Source organism: Neophocaena asiaeorientalis, unplaced genomic scaffold (genome assembly GCF_003031525.2).
Source record: "Neophocaena asiaeorientalis asiaeorientalis breed wild unplaced genomic scaffold, Neophocaena_asiaeorientalis_V1.1 scaffold597, whole genome shotgun sequence".
NCBI classification, from domain to species: Eukaryota; Metazoa; Chordata; class Mammalia; order Artiodactyla; family Phocoenidae; genus Neophocaena; species Neophocaena asiaeorientalis.
Window position 1 is genome coordinate 507500 of NW_020172664.1, and position 10156 is coordinate 517655.

Genomic DNA, 10156 nt, shown 5'->3' on the forward strand with positions numbered 1-10156 from the left:
GGTTATGGGCTTGGTTATTAAGCCCATTTAGAGATATGGATTTAGAGATATTTATCCTTTAATTTTTCCAGAGCAACATTTTCTACCTGCTCTGAGGCAAAGTGGGTGGGGGAAGATTTGAATCTGAAGAAATTCCATTTAGTAATTAACACTCAACTCACCAGATTTACCTCCCCCACCAGAAGCAAGATGGAATGTCTCAAAGAGAGGATTTCTAAACATAAAATGCAATGAGATAATTTAACAAAATATTTTAAGTGGAATAGAGCAGAACTGAAGTCATCCCAGTGGAGCCAGAAAATTTCTACACATTTATGAAGAAACACAAAGCAAGCAGATGACATTGTTAAAAATGTAAGGATTAGGGCAATAAGCCCACATATCTTGAAGATACAAACACAAATGTCCCTAAATTTAGGTTTGCCTTATAATTTCAACTTTGGCTTTCAAAACGTTTCTTACTTCATTGTTTCTTTATTTCAGAAGTGAGGTGACAATAAGAACTAGTACATTGAATAGATAATCAACACTGAAAGTGAAGTAAGCATTTCGGCCTTCTTCTCCTTAATGTAGTATTATCAATTATATATTTTCATGCTAAAAAATTTTAAGTGCTCACAAATTTTCAAGAAACAAAACTAAATTCTGAACTGAAATTCTTCAACCTTGAGCTCTAGCCAGAGGTGAACTTTATTTTGGAAAATCTGAGAAAATAAGCTGCATTAATTCTGAGTGGAAAGGATCCTGAAATACTCCTTGCTTCTCCCAGACATATTATTTAACCTCGCACATTCCTCACAGCAGCTGCTCCAAATCTTCTCCACTTTCTCCAAATCCTCCTGAGCTGTGTAGAGAGGACAGAGGCTGGGTGACCTTCCTCATTCCAGTTCCTCCTCATCTCCACACACCCCATCTATACTTCCACTCAATTACAATTTCTTCTAGGGCACTTGGCTTTCATGCCTTTATATTCCCCTTCTCCTAGCACACAGCAGAGTGCCTGTTCATAGGCACGGCTCAATAATGAAGATTTTTTAAACGAATGATTCAGGTAAGGTCAACTTTTTAAAAGATTGAGATATAATTGACATAACATTATATTCGTTTTAGGTATACAACATAATGATTCGATATTTATATATTGTGAATGATCACCACAATAGGTCTAGTTAAAAATCCATTACCGGTGCTTCCCTGGTGGCGCGGTGGTTGGGAGTCCGCCTGCCGATGCAGGCGACGCAGGTTAGTGACCCGGTCCGGGAGGATCCCACATGCCACGGAGCGGCTGGGCCCGTGAGCCATGGCCCCTGGGCCTGCGCGTGCGGGGCCTGTGCTCTGCAGCGGGGGAGGCCGTAGCAGTTAGAGACCCGCATAATGCAAAAACAAAAAAAAAGAAAAAATCCATTACCATATATAGCTACAATTTTTTTTCTTGTGATGAGAACTTTTAAGATCTACTCTCTTAGCAACTTCCAAAAATAAAATACAATATTTTTAACTATAGTTACCTTTCTGTACATTGTATCTCCATGACTCATTTATTTTATAACTGGAAGTTTGTACCTTTTGACCACATTCACACATTTGACCCACCCTCCATCCTCCACCTCTGGCAACTACCAATCTGTTCTCTGTATCTGTGAATTTAGGGTTTATTATTATTATTATTTAGATTCCATATATAAGTGAGATCATACAGTATTTGTCTTTTTCCATCTGACTTATTGCACTTAGAATAATGCCTTCAAGGTCCACCCTTGTTGCAAATGGCAAAATTTCCTTTTTACAGTTGATGTGTGTGTGCGTGTGTGTGTGTGTGTGTGTGTGTGTATATATATATATATGAAATGCACCTAGGTTTCTTCCAGTCTTGGCTATTATAAATAATGCTGCAATGAACAAGGAGATGCAGATAGCTTTTCAAGTTGGTGTTTTGTTTCCTTTGGATGAATACCAAGGAGTGAAATTGTTGGATCATATGGTAGTTCTATTTTTAATTTTTTGAGGAAACTCCATACTGTTTTCCATAGTGGTTTTACCAATTTACATTCCATGAACAGTGAACAAGGATTCCTTTTTGTCCACATCCTCACCAACACTTGTTATTCCTTGTCTTTGTGATAATAGCTGTTCTAACAGGAGTGAGGTGATACCTCATTGGAGTTTTGATTTGCACTTCCCTGATAATTAGTGACGTTGAGCATCTTTTCCTGTACCTGTTGGTTATCTGTATGTCTTTGGGAAAATGTCTATTCAGATCCTCTGCCTATTTTTTAATCGGATTGTTTGCTGCTTTTTTTTTTTTTTTTTTGCTATTGAGTCGTATGAGTTCTTTATGAATTTTGGATATCAATCCCTTATCAGATGTATAATTTGCAGATATTTTCTTCCATTCATAAGTTGCCTTTTCATTTTGTTGATGGCTTCCTTTGCCATGCGGAAGTTTTTAAGTTTGCTGTAGTCTAACTTGCTTATTTTTGCTTTTATTGCCTTTGCTTCTGTTGTCAGATCCAAAAATCATGATATCAAGATGCTTACTGCCTGTTTTTTTCTAGGATTTTTATGGTTTCAGGTCTTATGTTCAAGTCTTTAATCCATTTTGTAAATTTATTTATTATATTTATTTATTTTTGGCTGCATTGGGTCTTTGTTGCTGCACATGGGCTTTCTCTAGTTGGGGAGAGAGGGGGCTACTCTTAGTTGCGGTGCTTGGGCTTCTCATTGCGGTGGCTTCTCTTGTTGTGGAGCACAGGCTCTACGCACACGGGCTTCAGTAGTTGTGCCACATGGGCTCAGTAGTTGTGGCTCACAGGTTTAGTTGCTCCGTGGCATGTGGGATCTTCCCAAACCAGGGATTGAACCCGTGTCCCCTGCCTTGGCAGGCGGATTCTTAACCACTGCGCCACCCGGGAAGTCCCTTTAATTCATTTTAAATTAATTCTTGTGTATGGTGTGTAAGGTAGCGATCCAGTTTTATCCTTTTGCATGTAGATATCCAGTTTGCCAATACCGTTTATCGAAGAGACTGTCCCTTATTGTATACTCTTGGCTTCTTTATGGTAAATTTACTGACTATATATACGTGAGTTTATTTCTGGGGTGGTAAAGTCAACTTAAACAATGTGACTCTGGATTTTATCTGATCAAACACTAATAGAACCTGTTGCCTTGGAATAACGACTAAGAAAGAGCACAGCAGAGTGCTTTACACAGGGCTAGGTTTGACTCTTGTTCTACCATTCATTGACTGGGTGATCTTGGATAAGTTGTTTAACCACTCAATCCCCCAGCCCCATGTTTTTCAGACACTTCATCTCTAAAAATGAGGATAATAAAATTTCCTGCCTCACAGAGCTTTTGGGAGGATTAAATCAGATAAGGGACTTGGTACAGAGTGTGCCCCTTAGCAAGTACTCAAAATGAATATAATGCATATTATATATAATCAGTATCAAACCTCTGAATAATATGACAGCTTTGTAAACTGCTTGCATAATGTCTTTATGTCATGTGCAGGCCAACCTCTGCTAAAAAAAGGGAAAGTGGGTGTTAAATGAGCTAGTGGGAATTGTTTCTTGGCCCCTTCTCCCAGATTTGAGAACTTGTGTCTGACTGTGGTGCCAGGAAAATCTACCCCTTCCCCCTTTCACGGATTGAGGACAGAACAAATGGCCTCTGCTTCACTTTCCCATGGAGCCCTAGGTACCACATCTCCCGCTGTTTCTAGTAGAAGCTCGCTCATTGCTGACATAGGAGGGATGCAGTTAATGTCTGCGAAGTCGAATTGCTTGAATTCTCATGCCCCATCTCATGAATGGACTCTAGACAAGTTGTTTTCTTCTAAACTTGTCTGCTCATATCTTAGAGCTCATTTTTATTTTGCAAATTCTAAAGCTTTGCCTCTGACATTCCTATCAACATAACTCAGTCACAAAGATTTCAAGGCAGAATAATTAATATACATTGATTATTCATTAATTCACTCAGAAAACATTTATTAGATGCCTACTGCGTTTTCTTTAAAAAAAGAGCACATGTTTAGGCGTAGAAGAGCTTGTTTGCTTCTTCCCCTGACAGCCTTTAAATGCTAATGAGGTCACCTTTATCTTTTTCTAAAATAATGTCTGACTATTAGCGACATCTACTGGTAAAACTGAGCTCTAAACCAAGGGGATCCTGTGTGTATAGCCTCAAAGGTATTTTGACAATTCCTTTTTCCCTTAAGTGTAGTCCAGGCAGACATCCAAATCAACATTCTTTGATAATGAGTACTAAGCCACTTCACTAAATGATTTTCTGTAAATGATTTCAGAATCTTTAAAGCTTTCCTGTTTGAAATACTTCTGCTATCTTTGCTGAAAAATCACAGACCAAGCTGCCGGGCAGCCTTTTGAAAGGACCATACACAATAAAGTGCACAGAATCTTAGAAAAATATTACATTAAAGTAATTCATGTTGATTTGGAAAGCTGAGAACCATGACTAACAGAGCACTACCATTAACTGATGGTTCCCGGGACATTCCAGTGCAAATTATTATTTAAAAGCTAACTTGTGGGCCCTTGGAATTTTGTCTTAAATATAATGCCATGTCCAGTGGTTAAATTCTTTTTTTTTAATTATTTAATTTATTTATTTACTTTTGGCTATGTTGGGCCTTCATTGCTGTGCGCGGGCTTTCTCTAGTTTTGGTGAGCAGGGGCTACTCTTCGTTGCTGTGCACAGGCTTCTCGTTGCGGTGGCTTCTCTTGTTGCGGAGCACGGGCTCTAGGCACACGGGCTTCAGTAGTTGTGGCTCGCGGGCTCTAGAGAGCAGGCTCAATAGTTGTGGTGCACGGGCTTAGTTGCTCCACAGCATGTGGGATCTTCCCGGACCAGGGCTTGAACCCATGTCCCCTGTATTGGCAGGCAGATTCTTAACCACTGCACCACCAGGGAAGTCCCCAGTAGTTAAATTCTTAAGGTATCCATCAATAGCTCATTTTATACAACATAACTGAAATAATGTGCATTTGCAAAAAATGGAAAAAAAAAGGGAGGATAAGAAATAATGCTTTGCAATATTAGTAAATAATTAGGATGTTTAAAAATTGAAAAATAAAGTTTTTAAATAATGGATTTTTTTATTACCTTGAATACTGGGGGGATAAATGACTAATTGTCTGATAAATGATTTGCTAGCTTGCAAAATGTTAACTACCACTCATAGTGCCATTGAGTTTTATCAGTCAATGGATGCCTTTGGCTAGATGTCCTCATGGTTACAAGAGGCTGCAGTGGCTCCAAGCATCACCTCCTTACAAAGCAGAAAAGGTTCTTATCAGAGACCTCATTGTGAGAATAAGAAAATCTTTCCCAGAGATATTGCCTATAAACTTTCCTTCTCATTTCATTAACCAGCATTGTTTTCTTTGCCCCTTTCTATGCCAATCACTGGCAAGTGGATTAGATCATCATGGTAATTGAAATTCACTCCCACCTTAGCCCCTCTCCTGAGGTTGGGTTGTGGGTCATTTTCCCTGAGCAAACAAAATTGGTGATATTCAAGCAAGGAAAAGGGACATAGATGGATTTGGTATCTACTAAACTGAGGAGTAAATGGGGTGGGGAGGAGGAATATGAGACAGGTGTGGGTGATTCTTTCTAGAAGTCTAAGTTTGGTGGGAAGAACTAGGATAACAGCAAAAAGGAAAGGTTGGACTTAGAAAAGGATTCGTTTGCTTTTGTTTGGCTTGAAGATGGGAGAGACATGAGTATATTTATATGCAGAAGGAGGGCCAATAGAAGTGGAAAGCTTGAGGAATTAGAAAAACAAGTTCTTAAAGCATATGAGAAAGGATGGAATCTCTAGCCAGGTACCAGACTTTGGGATTTTGAATATCAAATTCCAAAAATTGATTGAGTCCATCAGAGAATGGCCAACTTTTAATTTCCTCAATTAAAAGCACTGAAAAAAATCAACAATCCTTTAATTAAAATTACTTTCTGTGTAGCAGTTTCTGACTTGTAAACATTTTTCTTGTTCCCTTTATAACTGTCTTTTTTGGCTATTGGGAAAATTGGTAAAATTTGAATAAAGTCAGTATATTAGATATTAGCATTATATTGATGTTAATTTCCTGATTTTGCAAATTTTACTGTGGTTATTGAGAGAATATGCTTTTGAAGGAAATAGACAATGCAGAATTTTAGGGATATGATGGTTAATTTTATGTGTCAACTTGCCTAGGCGATGATGCCCAGTTGCTGGGTCAAACAACCATCTAGATATTGGTGTGGAGATATTCTTAAGATATGATTAACATTTAAATCAGCAGATTTTGAGGAAACCAGATTATACTCCATAATGTGGGAGGGCCTCATCCAATCAGTTGAAGGCCTTAAAGCGTAAAGACTTAGGTTTCCCAAAGAAGAAGAAATTCTTCTTAAGACTGCAATGTAGACAGTCGCCTGATTTCTAGCCTGTTGCCCAGCGGAATTCAGACTCGAGAATGCGACATCAACTCTCACCTGAATTTCAAGCCTGCTGCTGCCCTATATATTTCATGTTTGCCAGCCCCCATAACTGCATAAGCCAATTCCTTAATCTAAACTGCCACCCCCCACCCCGTGCCCATACATCTCCCTCTCAAGATATGTATATATCTCCTATCGGTTTGTTTCTCTGGAGAACCCTGAATAATGCAAGGGGTAAATGGCATCACGTCTGTAGACTCTCAGATGTTCACTTTTGGGGAATCTGGGTGAAAAGGTAGTGGGAATTATTTGTACAGTTCTTGCTGTGTTTCTGTAGTTCTGAAATTACATCAAAATAAAAAGATAAAAGAAAAACAAAATGTATTTGAAAGCCAGTTTGGAACATGGCTTTTCTCTTACACAGAGCTTATGAACTTGTCTAAGTTCCCAAACTGACAAAGGACTATTTAATGTAATACTGGGCCCTCTGAAGGTGATTAGATAGGAAGAAGGCAATAGTGTTTTAATGGTGATTCAACTAGAAGGGAAAGCATTATACTTGAATAATAGATTTTAATTAATCCTTATTTTGGTGGAGAAACTATTGCAAAATGTTTTAATATTCAATTGCCAGTGTGAAATATTAGAGGGATAAACAGTTGGGGGGTTGAGGAAAGAATGGAAGTTAAAGAAGAAACCGGTGCTCAGGTGTATCTAGAGAGGAAGGGAGGAGAGTTTAAGGAAGGTTTCATTTGATTTGGTTTACTTGGAAGAAATTTGAGCATATTTATGCACTGAGGGGATGGAGCTAGGGTAGAAGGAGTAGTTGAAATTATACCAGAGAGAAGCAAAATCTGGTACACATGAAAAAGGATGGAATCTCAAGCAGTGCTTTTTTGATTTTATATACCGCTAAAATGTTTTTAAATGATAAAACTGGAGGACCGATATAAAATTGTCAACTTCTACATTTGCCAGGTAAGGACATAAAAATAAAGATAGACAAAGCCATCCAAACAATGGGAATCCACTATTACCATCGTTTTGTAAATAAAAGACATTTAACCTCTAAATATAGAAAAGGCATAATGTAGGGATTTAATAAATTTAGCATGATGTTCTCCTTTCATTGAGGACTGTTTATATGGATTCTTGCTTTTGGCATTAGTTCTAGCCGAGCACATGTAAGCAGCTGTGTCTGTCTTGGTAGCTGGTACAGAGCCTGCCAGACGTGGTGTTCTAACAGCACACCCTGGATGACTGCACATCTTTGTCTCCATTGTGACCTTGGCTCTTCCTTTGACTTGCTTTCCACAGTCGATCCTGATAACCCCTGACCTGGCCCCAGGCTCTGGTTCCTCCTCTTCCCAAGAGCAGCTTTACAAGTAGGACCTGTGGCATCCACTTCCACTTGCTTTATTGAAATTGCATGTTTATCTGCCAAGGTTGTGATTATTTTTATATCACCAAATTTTGCCCTTTGTTAATGTTCAAACTCACTTATCTCTTTCTGGTTAGCATAGCTTTCCTCTTCTCTTCACTTTGTTCATTCCCTCACCATTGCTTCTTGAAGAATATTGTTTTGCTGGGGAAGTTTATTAGCACCTTGTTTCTGCTTCACTAATCTGCATAGTAGGTGCCTCTTTGCTTTCACAGGGAATGCCTTGTTTGGTTGCACACCTTACTGGTGATATTAGTGCCGTTCCTTTGAGCTTTGATTAGGCCCTGTGCTGTTTCATGACCTTTGGGGTGAAGTCCAGAGGAATTCATCTTCTTGTATCTGTAAATGGGAAGCATGAGATCAGTTAGAAAGTGCTTTGGGTCAGATCTCTGTTCTTTGCTAGTTATGTGACCTCACAAGTCTCTTAAACGCTCTAAGACTGTAAAATAGGGAAAAGAACATCAATCTTATAAGGTTATTCCAAGGATCAAATGAGAGAAATGTGTAAGGAGCTTTGAAATATGCTGGCACGTGGCAGCTACAGTAACAATGGTAGCTGTTACTGTAACCCTCCTTTCCTCCCAGCACTTTCTAGAATTGTGCTGTCAGACAACCACTAGTTACATGTAGCCACTGAGCACCTGAAATGTGGCTGGTCTCAGCTGAGATGTGCTGTAACTGGAAAATATACACCACTTAAAGGGGAGACTACAGTGAGCTTACAGTTTACATCAGACTGTGATGTAACTAAGAAATAAAATGCCATTGACACATCTCTGAGATTTGCGGGGTATGATAGCAGCTAGCATAACTACCATGAGTAATACAGGAGTATTATTTACAAGAAAGGGGACGAGGGATGCTGGGAATACAATATATTTCTCTGGGAAGAGTCACAATAACCAAGTACATGGAGACATGTGTGGAACATATGCTGGTTTTATTAATATACAGTGAGAAATAGAACAGTTTAGGGAGCTAGGTGCTCAATCTTTTGCTTAGTCCATTCTCTGTTGTACTTAAGGTATGTGATAAGCCAAGTTATAATCACATGGATACTTGATAAACTATGGATATACAAGGAATAAGGGGTGTTTATTTTATAATTGTAGTGTTAGTAGCTTGGGGGCTTGACTGCTTCATCTTTGGATAATGTTTCTTAAAATGAAGTTGAAGAGTCCCATGGGCTATATGGCAGGGTGTCGAGGGTACACAAACCCAGGGTAAACTTGACACATTTTCCTAGGGTACCAGAGATTTAGGGGATAAGAAGTTAAATAACCGAATTAGCCATTTAAAATAATATCTTTACACTAAAACACACCGATATATTATTAATTAGGATGCAAAAAATTACATACATTTTTTAAAAAGCATGAAGCCTCAAAGAACTTTTGAGCTTGACATGGGCAGCTTCAGGCTTGGGGTGAGCAATAGAGCGGCAGAGTCAGGAGCAGAGGCTTGGGGATTGACACAGGAGGATTTTAAGACCCAGGCTCTGCCACTTATTAGCTACATGACCTTGGACAAGTCATTTAACTTCTCCAAGCCTCTGTTTCCTCAACAATGAAATGAAGTCAATAAACAGCCTTCCCCACAGCACTGCAAGATTCAGCGAGCCAGAGCACAAAAAGCAGTTAGGACAGTAGCCGACACTAGAAGGACAAAATAAAGGGTAGCAGTTATTGTTGCTATGCTTATAACTATGCCTTGGACTCTCCTCAGCTATTAGGGGTACTTTAGGGAGAAAAGCTGGGAGCTCCCTGTCTTGGTGCAGCCCATCTCTACAGTGGGAACACGTCTGCCACAGCCACCATCCTTTCCTGCTTCTGAGGCTAGCCAGTCCTCATGATTGGTGTGTTACACCCTTAGAAATGTTCCTAGTGCATCTAGGGAAGTTATGGCTGAATGCAGCTGGCCCAAGGTTCAAGTCTGTGTATTTAGGCAGCACTGCACAGCTCTGGTCTTCCCTTCTTGGAGGCCTCAGGAGGCTATCTCATTTCTAGGTGCTTGGGCAGTATCTTGCTGTAGCCCAGGTGTACTGATTACACAATGTGTATATATGTCATGTTTGCATGTCATTTTGAGGGCTTGACAATATTTGATGTTTCCTTGTTTTGACTGTGATTATACATGGCTACTGCTCAATAACTATTGATTAATAGATTGAAAGAAATAAAACTAAAATATATGCAGTGTTGTCACCACCTTCTATACTCTCACATCCAGCTCTTGCTACATGAGAGGGGAGGAGATAGG